At 46.3% G+C, this 12,862-nt stretch overlaps 1 protein-coding gene across 6 annotated transcripts in view; it reads left to right on the top strand.

Moving 5' to 3' along the window:
• ANKS1A (ankyrin repeat and sterile alpha motif domain containing 1A) overlaps positions 1-12,862 on the top strand; it is a 185,893-nt gene that overhangs the window by 39,000 nt on the left and 134,031 nt on the right. The gene's annotated exons all lie outside the window — the stretch shown is intronic.

Raw genomic sequence — 12,862 nt, 5'->3', positions numbered from 1 at the left:
TCTTGGTCTAGACCAGTGTTTCCCAAACTTTGGCCCTCCAGGTATTGTATGCTTGAAAAGCCTTGAGTCAGCATGGCCAACAGTCAGGAATTTTTGGAAATGGAAGTCCAAAGTATCTGGAAGACCAATCTTGATCTTGGGATAGATGATGTTAGTATAGGTCTCCAGGGAGAGATCATTGGTGCTGTGAGAAGGAAGCTTAGTATAAAATGTCAGATGTTGAACAACACAGAGCCTTCCACTACTGTTTAGGTCCCCATGTCACCATTACAAGAGGTTTCTTCCTAGAAATTCTCAGTACATTTACCAGTATTGTAATGATCCAGAGCTTACTTGGGCAGTTGCCATCATTCCATGACCTCTGTAGCAATGGCTATGGTCTTCAATCATCTGTGACCACCTCCTCCTGAACCTTCCCAGCACTTAGGTTCTCTGGTATTGACAACTCTCCAGCCCAAAGGGATTATCTCAGTAGATCCAGAAGGTGTGATTGTACCACTGCCACCAAATATGGGGATCTTGGCTTATATCTCATTGCTGTCTACATAAAATGTGAGGACTACTCTTGAGCAATCCCATGCTGTCACCAAATGGGGGATTATCACCCTTTATCCCACCACTGTATGCAGCAAGTGCAGAGAGTTCCACTCAGGAAATCACACAAGTGCCACCAACTGTTAGGGTCCTTTCAGGCAATCCTACCATGGCCAAATACGGGTACCTTTACACTAAACCCACTGAATATGAAGCATTCTAGTGTTCACTGCAAACACACAGTGTGATTGTTTTCCCTTATTCACACCTCTTCCACATATAAGAATTTCTTCTTCGTGGTCTCTGCGAATCATACAAATGGGTTGTACTGCGCCTGCGCAGTGCCTTCGTAAACTTCTAGAATCACTGGGCAAAGTACTCTTTGCAACATATAGAAACTTTTTGGCGGTAGCTCCGCCCATCCCTTATAAAGCCCCTGCTTTCCCGCTCTTTCCCCAGTTCCTTTTTTTCCACCGCGTTTGCTGCCTTAGGGAACTTCACTCTTGAGCTCAGAATCACAAACATTGACCAAATTGGACTGTTTTTGACCATTCTCCCATTTTACCCTTGGCTTGGCTTATTTCAATACGTGTACCGACCTCGGACTGTCTGACCCTTCTTTTGCTTCGCTCTCCACTTGGCTGCTCCCTCGACCTGCTGCCGGCCTCGGACTCCCGGCCATACGGCTTGTAAGTCGCTATGCCCCCGGTCCCCTTTAAGAAATGTTCCGTTTGTGGGGGAAAGATTCCTGGCCAGGATCCACATTCGGCCTGCCTTCTCTGTCTAGGGGAGACTCACATTCCGGCGGCTTGCGCCCTCTGCAAGTCTCTCACCCCCCAAGCCAGGAAAAATCGGGAGAACCGTTTAAAGGCCGCTATATACAGCAAGGTTCTCACCACGGGCGCGATGGCTTCTGCGGCCCCAGCAGCCGCCGCGTCTCCGATAACTCCTTCAACCCTGCCGGTCGCCCTCGACCTACCGACTCAGTCCCTCCCGACCGAGCCTGTGGCTCACTCCATCCCGACAGAGCCCGTGCCGACATCCCATGGCAAGGAGGTCGGGACCGACAAGCCCTCAGGAAAGGCTTCTCGGGGCTCCAAGAAGGACAAAACCAAGAAATCCTCGACTTCCAAGGATGCTCACCCATCCCAGATGGACTCGAGCTCCCAAAAGGGTTCTGCCTCGAGATCCTCATCCACGAAGGTGTTGGCCTCTTCTTGCACTGCACCTTCGTCGTCGAAGAGGGCTCACACCCTCTCACCCGAGGACCATCATTTGGCGCCCAAACACCACCGAACCGACCACCAGGAACCTCACTCAGCTTCCAAGCACGGTGACTCCTCTCGGGACCGAGAATGGGAGACTTCGGAGCGGGCGCATTCGGCCCCACGTTCTGCGTCTAAGGGCGCCGCTGACAGGGAACCGGCTAAGGACCCTTCGGATCGTACCGAGCCCCGTCGATCCCTATCGACCTCGAGACGGTCGCCAGCTAACAAGCAGCCTCTTCCAACGTTCCGGCACCTTGTGGAGGACACCATCGAACCTCTCTCTGACCCAGCCTCCCCGGCCAGTTCGCGGGACGGCTGTCGCTCTCCGACTCCGATGCCTGGAACGATTGTGCATCGGGCTCAGGTCCACCGTGTGCCCTCCCCGCCTCCGCGTCAGGAACAGGAGGCTGACTATTTCTACGATAGTGAGACTGATAGGTACTACATGGCTGTCCCCCACGATGCCATCAGGTCACGCTTCGGCCTCTCTTCCGCTCCGCGATCGGATGTCTCCACCAAAGCGGCCGCGCCTTTCAAGCCCCGGACTGCCGTGCTGGCGGCTTTCCAAAGTGCTGATTTCGGGGCGGATCTTGACATCATGGATCTGCTGGAATCGGATGACGAGCGGTCTCATCGCGCTCGGCACGGTTCACAATCCTCCCTTGAAACGGATTACCAGCAGCAAGATTTCGCCCAGCCCGGTGCGGTCTCTCCTTCGGACAACGTCTGAACCTTCACGGAGCATGTAATCAAGATGGGCAATGCCCTCGAGCTCCAGATCACCCAAGTTGAGGACAAGGCCTCCGATCCGATTGAGAGGCGGATCCATGGGAAACTGCCCACTCCCCCGGCGATCCCCCTCCTGCCTTCCCTCGAGAAGTTGGCCAGACGCTCCTGGGAGGCCTCGGCTTCAACATCAGCCAACAACAGGAAAATTGAGTCCCTCTATAGGATCGCCCCGTCCAATCCGTCGTGGTTGTTTGGGCACCCAAAGCAGAATTCGGCAATAGTGGAAGGTTCCCAACGGACCTCCACACCGAAAGCATCGTTGATTCATTCTGACAAAGAGGCCAAGAAAGTTGATGCCTTGGCTAAGAAGGCCTATTTTTCGTCGGCCCTCGGTATCAGCGTAGCCAACTACAACGCCTGCATGGGCGCTTACATCCAATGGCTGATGGAGAAGATCTCCCCCCTCATTCCTGATCTACCAGACGAGGCACAAGGTACCCTCTCGGAAATTCGGGATGAGGCGCATTCCATTGGAAGTTGGCTCATCACATCAGCCAGACATTTCAACCGACTGCGCCGCGAAGTCCATGGCTGCGGCAATAGCTCTTCGAAGACATGCTTGGCTTAGGTCCTCGGACTTGAACCAGACCGCCCGCTCCACCATTGAGGAAATGTCCTTTGACGAGTCTGGACTGTTCCACCGTGAGACGGATGAAAAGCTCAATTTTAAATATAGGATGAGGACCGCGGCGAAGAAACATTGTATGTCAACTTCCCCCCATGCTTCTTCCCGCAGGAGGTTCACTGGTGTTCGGCAGTGGTACGGTCAGGGCCAGAGGTCTTTCCAGCAGGACCGTTCCTTTCAGCACCAGGACCAGCCGAGACAAAGATACCCCTCACAATCTTCCTCCTCCTCGGGCCGTCGTTCTGGACCTCCTCGGTACAAAAAGAACTACCGCAGGCAGGATACGGACCTGTCCAAGAAGAGATCCTGAGACAACGCAGCGTGCTTCATCGCCTCCCCTACCTCTAATTTTCTGAATAGGCTGAGGCCCTTTTTCGACACCTGGGCCTCTTTAACTTCAGATTCTTGGGCCCTTAACATCGTCTGTAGGGGCTACGCCCTCGAATTCGAAGAGCTCCCTCCAACTGGAGCTATTATTTCCACCACCCTCTCAGACACCCTTCTCGACGAAGTACGCACCTTACTCTTCAAGGGCGCCATTTTGCCTGTGGATGCTTCGGACATCTCTAGATGTTTCTTCTCCCGCTATTTTACAGTCCCTAAATCAGATGGTGGCATCAGACCCATACTGGACCTAAGGTCCTTGAACTCATACTTAGCCTACCGGCGTTTCCGTATGATAACTCTTGCCTCTATTTTACCTTTGTTGCACCAGGGCCTGTGGTTCGCGACAATCGACCTGAAGGATGCTTACTTTCATGTCAGCATCAGGGACGGCCATCGCAGGTTTCTCGCCTTTGCCGTTGGGCCCGACGTCTACCAATACAACGTGCTTCCCTTCGACTTATCCACAGCTCCGCGAGTCTTCACGAAGTGCATGGCTCCAGTCGTCGCATTCCTTCACCAGCGAGGCATCAGGATCTTTCCTTACCTGGACGACTGGTTGCTGGCCGCGCCGTCAAGCAGCGAGCTGCGACACCACACTGCCTACACCCTGGAACTGCTTGCTTCCTTGGGACTAGTAGTAAACCTAGAAAAGTCTCAGCTGGTTCCTACCAGACAAATAAGGTTTATAGGATCGATCCTCGACTCCGAAAGTTGTGCAGCCTTCCTACCTCAAGATCGCTTCCGGGCACTCTCCCTGGCCCTTCAACCCTGCCTCAGGCGCAGATGAGTTACTGCCAGAGAGATCCAGGTCGCCCTCGGTCATATGGCATCGACGACCTTTGTTACACCATGGGCAAGGCTTCGGTCCCGAACCCTGCAGTCCTGGTTCCTGTCAGTCTTCGACCCCGAAAAGGACCTCCCATCCAGGCGTCTCACCATTCCCAGGCCGGTCGCTCGCTCCCTCCCTCCACTGGTGGCTCGACTCCCGAAACGTCTCCGCCGGCATGCCTTTTTCGCCGCCCCAGCCGCAGGCCTTCCTCACTACAGATGCATCAGAAGACGGATGGGGAGCCCACTCGTCGGGCCTTTGGGTGAAGGGACCGTGGTCCCCGGTCAAACGAGCTTTGCACATCAATGCCCTCGAGATGTTGGCAGTCGAGAAGGCACTGAGGGCCTTCGAATCCAACCTTTCCAACAAGGTCGTCCAGCTGAGAACGGACAATACTACAGTAATGTTCTACCTCAACAAACAGGGAGGCACGAGGTCGCTAACTCTTCTCGAGATCTCCACCCGGATTTGGGACTGGTGCATCGAGCGAGAGATCATGCTCCAAGCTGTCCACCTGCCGGGAGACCTGAACGATCTGGCAGACCTTCTCAGCAGGTCCCCCTCCTCCTGTCACGAGTGGAGACTCCATCCCGAGGTGGTCGAAGACCTCTTCGGTCGATGGGGAACTCCTCAGATAGACTTATTTGCGACCGTCCACAACACTCATTGTCCCCAGTTCTGCTCCCGGACGCGAGACGAGAAGTCCCTCGGAGATGCGTTCGGTTTCGACTGGTTGGGGGTGATGCTCTATGCGTTCCCCCCCTTTCCATTGATTACCAAAGTAGTCTCCAAGATGACATCGAACGGAACTGACTCCATCCTGATCACTCCGTGGTGGCCCCGACAGCCGTGGTTCCCATCTCTCCTCCACCTGTCCAGACGGAGGTTTCTTCGTCTCAGCTACAGGCCGGATCTCCTCACAGTCCAGGGCGGTCGAGTCCGACATCCAGATATCAAGACCTTGCCTTTGGTGGCGTGGAGAATCCATCCCTAGCATCGCTACCGGCCTCGGTACAGAACGTCATCTTGGCCGCCCAAAAACCTGCGACTCAGAAATCTTATTCACTTAAGTGGAGCAAGTTCTTGCATTTTCTGGCCGGCAAGAACCTTTCTCCAGCCCAGGTGACGACACCGGTCGTGCTGGAGTTCCTGATGTCCCTGGCCGACTCCGGACTTTGCCTCACATCTATCAAATGCTACCTGTCGGCCATCTGTTCTTATTTTCAATTTGGCAACAAACCTTCTCTCTTCAAAGACCCTCTGATTAAGGGGTTTTTGAGGGGCTATAACAACCTTCATCCCCAGGCCTCGGTACCGCCCCCGGCGTGGAGCCTGGACGCGGTACTGGGGGCCTTACAGTCTAAGCCCTTCGAGCCCTTGGCCACCGTCAACATTAGACTTTTGACTTGGAAGACAGTCTTCTTGGTGGCTATTACCTCTGCCCGCCGTGCGGGTGAACTCTGTGCCCTGCGGCGGGACCAGCCCTTTCTCAGGTTCCATATGGACAAGGTGGTGCTCCGTACGGACATCTCCTTTTTGCCAAAGGTGGTCTCGACCTTCCACATGTGTCAGGACATTGTTCTTCCTACCTTGGCTCCAAATCCGACCACCGATACCGAAAGGGCCCTGCATACCTTAGATGTTCGTAGGGCCCTAGCCTTTTACCTTGACAGAACCAGGGACTCGAGCCGGTCCGAGAGACTGTTCCAATGTTACTCAGATTTTAAGAAAGGACTACCGGTGTCACCTCAGAAGCTATCAAAGTGGGTGTCCAATACCATTCATTTATGCTATGAACTCCTAGGTAGACCCATGCTGGTCAGGGCTCGGTCCCACACCACCAGGGTGGTAGCAGCTTCATCTGCATTCTTGTCGGGTATCCCTCTAGATGACATTTGTAAGGCGGCTGTGTGGTCTCAGCCCTTAACTTTTATTAGACATTATAGGCTGGACACCAGGGCCAAGAGGGACGCGGCCTTTGGCAGGGCCGTCCTGGTGTCGGGATTACATTGACCATAGTGTTATGCAGACCGTATACCCGGTTGGGTAAGGTTTTTTTTTCGTTACTAAGCTACAGTTATGTTTCACTGTTATTTCTCGAGCTCGCAAGGGCTCGATGGTAGGCTTATTACCCTTCTGGGGTCATGGGGTTTTCCTGTGTCTCTCTGGTTGGGACAAAAAAAAAAAAAGAAAGGCATAAATAAGACCACAAGACACTGTGTTCTCTTTTTCAATTTATTGTTGATTAATAAACATACTGTTTGGTTGATACAGGTGTCATGACACTCCCTCCGCCTTCAACCTTAGCTTGCTAGTCTCAACTCATTTGTATGATTCGCAGAGACCTCGAAGAAGAAGGACAGGTTGCTTACCTGTAACAGTATTTCTTCGAGTGGTCATCTGCGAATTCATACAAATCCCGCCCATCCTCCCCTCAGTGTCCTGCTCTCTATTGGCTCACCCTTATCGCCTACTTGGCGGAAAAATTGCGGAACTGGGGAAAGAGCGGGAAAGCAGGGGCTTTATAAGGGATGGGCGGAGCTACCGCCAAAAAGTTTCTATATGTTGCAAAGAGTACTTTGCCCAGTGATTCTAGAAGTTTCCGAAGGCACTGCGCAGGCGCAGTACAACCCATTTGTATGAATTCGCACATGACCACTCGAAGAAATACTGTTACAGGTAAGCAACCTGTCCTTCCTCCTGTTCCCCTTGTGTCGCACCAACTGTGGGGTCAGGCTAAATGCTCTCAATGTTCATATGAGAATTTGTACTACTATTCTCCCCAGCAGGACACCACTTTTCAATGCTGCCACCACAGACACCTTGTCTAAAACCTGGCTCTCACAATGGTAGTGATTCCAGAGGGGAAAACTATATAAAAACAAAAGCAAAACTTTATTTACTGAAGTTAAGCATAGAAAAACAGATTATTTATATATAGCTTCTGAAACATCACACTCTCTCCTCTCAAGCTCAGTCAGACCCTTACCAATCACCCAACTCCAACTCCTTCCTCTCACTCTTGTTGTGTGTTTTCAAGTTGTTTCCAGCTTATGGTGACCCTAAAGCGAATCTGTCATGTGGTTTTCTTGACAAGGTTTGTTCAGTGGGAATTCCTCTGTCTTCCTCTAAGGCTGAGAAAGTGTGACTTGCTCAAGGTCATTCAAGTGGGATCTCCAGAGTTATAGTCCAACACACAAACTACTGCACCACACTGGGTCATCCACTCCAACCCTAGTCTCCCTCGTAAACATTTTTTCAGCTGTTCTCTTCTCAAACAGCAGGCAAAAGCTCCACGTACTCAAAATGAAAACCCTAAATGTAACTCATCGACTGCTGTGCAAATCTTCCCAGACATTCCACCAGTCAGCATTTATTTCAATACTTAATTCTATCCCCCTCCCAAAACTTTTTACCTCATACTCACAGCACATATACTCAAAGCAAGGACCTTTCACCTCACAACAGTATTCTGAGTCTTTAAGATTGATGATGAAATGGATGCATCTTGTAAATCTTCAGAAGATCCCATGTTAGTCTCTCCTAAGATGGTTATGTGGGAGATTGAATTGTTCATGCTGTGCATGGCAAAAAGGTCTCAGTTTCAACTAGCCAGAACCGTCAGTTTCCGATCTTGTTTATAGGTGCATCCAGAATCAAGCACCATCATCAGTATCACTGCTATCTTCACTCTTTGAGGTTTCTAGGAACTGTTTTAGAATACTGTTTTCACTTCCTCTACATCTAGCAAAATAGAGATCTTATATAAGGTGCTTAAAACAGGCTGTGATTGGCTTTTTACTAAGCCAGATTCTGTCATTGTTGATGCTGCTAAGTCAATGTCATCCCAAAGACAACACTCAGCATCAGCAGACAAAGTAAAAAGTTGGTTGCAATGTCACAAAAAAAGTTTTTCTGTACATATGACTTGTTGGATAAAAAAATCTGAAAAGTAAATGGCATGCACATCCAAAGAATCAGCTGAAGTATCAATATTGTCAGTCTGCATTGCATTCCTTTAAGTGAAATGCATATTTGATACACACTCAGTTTGTTCTGGCAAGTCAAAATTATAGGGAATCTTTTTTTACAAAGTCAATTCTGAGCATGGCTACTGCACCCAATTTCCTAAAACAGGAGTGTATTGTTTGTTGGGCTTGGACACTGTGCCCTGGCCTATCCCCCCTATTCTCCGGTTGAAATGAAGGAGGACACATATCTAATAACTAAGGGTTTTTGTCTACATTTCTGCTTCCAAGGAATATCAAAGCAGTGTGCATATGTACCCCTTGTTTCTAGTGAGGCATTTGCTTGAGTAGAAGTTATTTTAAAAAAACACACATTTTTGGCTGAAAGAGAGAAAAATACAGGAACCTGCTTCCATCTCCTCTTACCCTACAGCGTGTCCACAAGCTGTATCTCTTGTCAGAAGCTTGAGAAAAGTGATGATTATATCTTTGTTAAAGACAATATTGAAAAGATACTAGTTTTTTCAATCTTTGTATCTGTAAACCATAAAACTATTCAGTACATCTGAGGATGATGTTTGTTTAAAGCAGGAATGGCTAAAGTACAAGGGACCTTTGTACCTTAAAACAGAAAAGAGTGTGTGGAGTGGGTTTCGGTGATTCAGGGGAGGTGTATAGCCCCTGGACTTCTGGAAGTTGTTCACTCCTGCTTTAAACACAGAAAACTTGAATGTATTAAGGAGAACCACTGAAAATCCATATGATATTAAAGTTATGTGTTGATCAGATTTTGAGACTGATGGGAGCCAAATAGAAACACAGTAAGTACTAGTTACTAATCATGGAGCTTTGAAAAATACTTGATTAGAGATCAGGGATTGTTGACCTTCCTAGTCAGATCACTGGGTAAATTTCTTTATTAACAGTGAGAGATGGAAGCATCCAGTTACCTTGAAAAAGTCTACCCAGACTGCTGGAAGTGTATGTTTTTTTCAAAATAAACAAAATAAATGCAAAAATATCAGACACATGAAGCTGTAGATACTTAAGGAGGTTATACTGGTTGATAGTTAAAAACTGAAAAGGTTTTTCTAGTTATATAGCAGCACAGCTTAATATTTGCTGCTATTATAGAGATGAGAAAAAGTTTATGAACCCTAGTAATACTTAAAGAGTTTAAATAGTTTTATTATGATAGTCTTCATTAATCAAAACATGTACTTTTCTAGGTAGCCAATAAAGTTTATATTCACATGTTTTGTGTCTTCTGAAATAAAATGAGGTATAAATTAGGCAGACAGTGAGTACATATGAGTTAGATGAGGTATAAAAGTAACTGAATCCTTGGTTATGGTAGCTCAAGTGCTTAAATGAGGTGCTTAAACAATTACATTGGTTTGTAAGAGAGAGTATGGCAGATTCCACATTATTAAAAAATGAGAAAGTTTGTGAGCTTGAGTTGTCTGGAAATAGGTTATGCCATGATGGTCCCAAATCATTATTCTCCCGCAGGTGGGAGTCAGAGGAGGGCCTCTCCAGAAGGCTCAGTCCATAGACAATTGTATATAGGGAGGGCATTCATTCATATTTTATGCTTCAAGGCATTTAGAATTTTCATTGTCATCAGGAGTTTGAATTCAGACTGGAGGCATATTGACAGCTGCTTCAAGTCCTTTAAGACTGTTTTGTGGTTGCTGATCAACAGTCTTACTGCAGCATTTTGCATTAGCTGCAGCTTCTATATTATCTTTAAGGACATCTTGATATGAATGAGCCAATGTGAGCAAGCTTATGACTCAGTTATCAGGAAGAGACTGAACAAAAATGTCCATGTTAAAATAGAGCATTGATTTAAAAAAACATAGCTGCTTTTTAAAATTTGCTTTAAAAATCACATAGACTTCTGGAGCAATGTTCTCCGGGCAGACAAGTCAAAGATACAACTTCTTGGACTCGGTTCCAAACATTACCTTTGGCAAACAAAATAAAACAAAACGTGAAACACTTGAGTTTTAACAGAAGAAGCTCATTCGAAACGTCAAGCATGATGGTAGCAATGTGTTCAGTCGAGCCTGCTTTGGTGCCTCAGGACCTGGATGAGTTGCCATCATTGACACAACCATGTATTCTGCAGTATATCACAAGATTATAGAATAGAATGCCAGGCCATCCGTCTGATAGCTGAAGCTGAACACATGCAACACAGCAATGAACTTGAACATACTAGCTGACCAACCAAATAAAGGCTGTGGAAGAAATAATTACATGTTTTAGAATGACCTATTCCAAGTCCAGACTTGATTCACATACTTCTTCACCCATTAAAGGTTGACAGTGCATCATGTTTGTGTGTCATTTGTTTAATCAGGTTATCTGTTATTCTCTATCCACCTTGAATCCCATTGTGGAGAAAGGCAGGGTATAAATCTTGGAAATAAATAAATATTTATCTAGATTTATAAATTTAGATCTAATAGCATGTTGGAAATGTGTGATGAATTTGAGAGATTCACAGACTGCTTCTTACTGCAGTATACTTTCAGATATCCTTTAGAACAAGAAATTCTGCTTACTGCATATATGCAATAGGACTTCTAGCTCACTGCTAGTTGAGAATATACTTCCAGTCTTCTGATACATAGTTCTTGTTCTTAATGTGGTACATTGAGATTTCTCGTTACTGGTTACAAGTACAATGGGCGAAATGATGGGGGGGAGAGCGATTTGGCTTGCCAGGCTGCTGCGAAATCACATGGCCACCATTTTCTTGTTTCATCTTGTAAGAATTACAGATGCCTTCTTGTATTTTGCAGCTGCTAGGAGATACCTAGTTCTTAACATGCCACTAGAGTTGACAATATTTGCATATAAATTAGCTGAAGGATCAACGGATTCATGTGAAACTGAAATCTAAGGCCCCTTTGACTTTGAGGCTATTTTAATTATGATGTAGAATAATGTGCAAAATCCACAAAACAGAGATACCTTTATTGGCCAACCAAAATGCACAAAATACATTTTGAAGCTCTACTGGCTTCTTCATCAGGCAAAGGTGTTAAAACTCAAAAACAGGAGAAAGAAAAAAAAATGGCAGTGTTGGAGTCATGAGCCTACATTTTGTCAAGATGTTACTATAGTTGTGTGAGGGAACTGGACAAAACTCAGCTGTGGCTTCTCAGTGAATGGTAACTTCATATTTATGACTTCAACAGTCTCTTTAGGACCTAAAAACAGTATAATTTTTAGTATAATATAGCCCTTGAACACCAGTTTAAAATTTAATAGGACTTAAGAAAATGGTAAAATCTTATGCTTCCTTTATATCTAGCATTCCAAAGCACCAGTATTCAGATGCTTCTGGCACACAAATGTAAATGTGTTGATTAGTTAAGACCAATTAGAATTTTCTCTGTTAGTAGCATTTAATATTGATTACATCTGTTCCCCTTGTCCTCATATTCCTCTGGCCAGTCAGTCAATATTCACTTGCAAACAAGATATAAACTGGGGCTGGGCAAACCTAATGCTAGAGGCTACAAAGTATTCAGCATAGGAGAAAGCCCCCACTCTTTACTTCTGTCCCTGATTATGACTCCTATGTTACTTATATAACGTTCTGTCAAAAGGCTTAATGATTCTTGGTATCTTGTGCTTAAGTACTGAATCTTACTAGTACTGAGCGATATACTCCTTTGCTTTATTGCTTGTGAGTTTCTGTGCATGCTCTTAATGTTGCATTACCTCATCTGGGTTCACCTTTGCTATAAAAATTTCTTCCTAGCAACTACTTGGCTTTGGACTGTTGCTTTGTCATCATTAAGCAGTAGTGTTTTCTCCACTTTGTTGAATGTTTGTGCATATGTGTTGGTGTTCACATTAACTTCCTTTCTATTTGTACCATGCTTTCATGCATCCATGAAAATAAGTCCAACATCTGTCTCATTCATTTTTGTCATATTTTCATGTAGTTATACTATTTTTTATAGTTTGTCCTGTGCAAAAACAAAAAAAAAAATAGTCTGTCTTCCAAAAATGTACAACCTTCAAAATTCTGGTATAGTAATATTTTTGCTAAAATTAGTATTTCTAATAGAAACAAGCTGTTCCTCACAACAAACTACTAGTTATCTGCATAGTTAATACACTCGTCCCTCCACATTCGCTGGGGTTAGGGGCACAGGACCCCATGAATGTGGAAAAACTACAAATAAAAACATTATGTTTTTACCTGAGAGAACACCTCTCTAGGTCCTCCAGTGTAACTCTGTGGTCAACAGCTCCCAGACATTGACCATAGAATTGCGCTGGAGGAGCTGCAACTGCCTAGTGGAGTGTTCTCTAGAAACCTCTAGGCTCTTCAGTGCAACCTTTGGCTAAAGTTGACCATAGAGTTGCACTGGAGGACCTAGATATTCCTAGAGAGAACATATTAATAAAATCTGTGAATAATCCAATATGCAAA

Source organism: Sceloporus occidentalis, unplaced genomic scaffold, assembly GCF_023333645.1.
Source record: "Sceloporus occidentalis isolate IW3139 unplaced genomic scaffold, rSceOcc1.0.p SCAF_3, whole genome shotgun sequence".
In the NCBI taxonomy this organism is placed as follows: domain Eukaryota; kingdom Metazoa; phylum Chordata; class Lepidosauria; order Squamata; family Phrynosomatidae; genus Sceloporus; species Sceloporus occidentalis.
The sequence above is the reverse complement of the archived record's forward strand: the minus strand, read 5'-3'. Positions and strand labels throughout refer to the sequence as shown.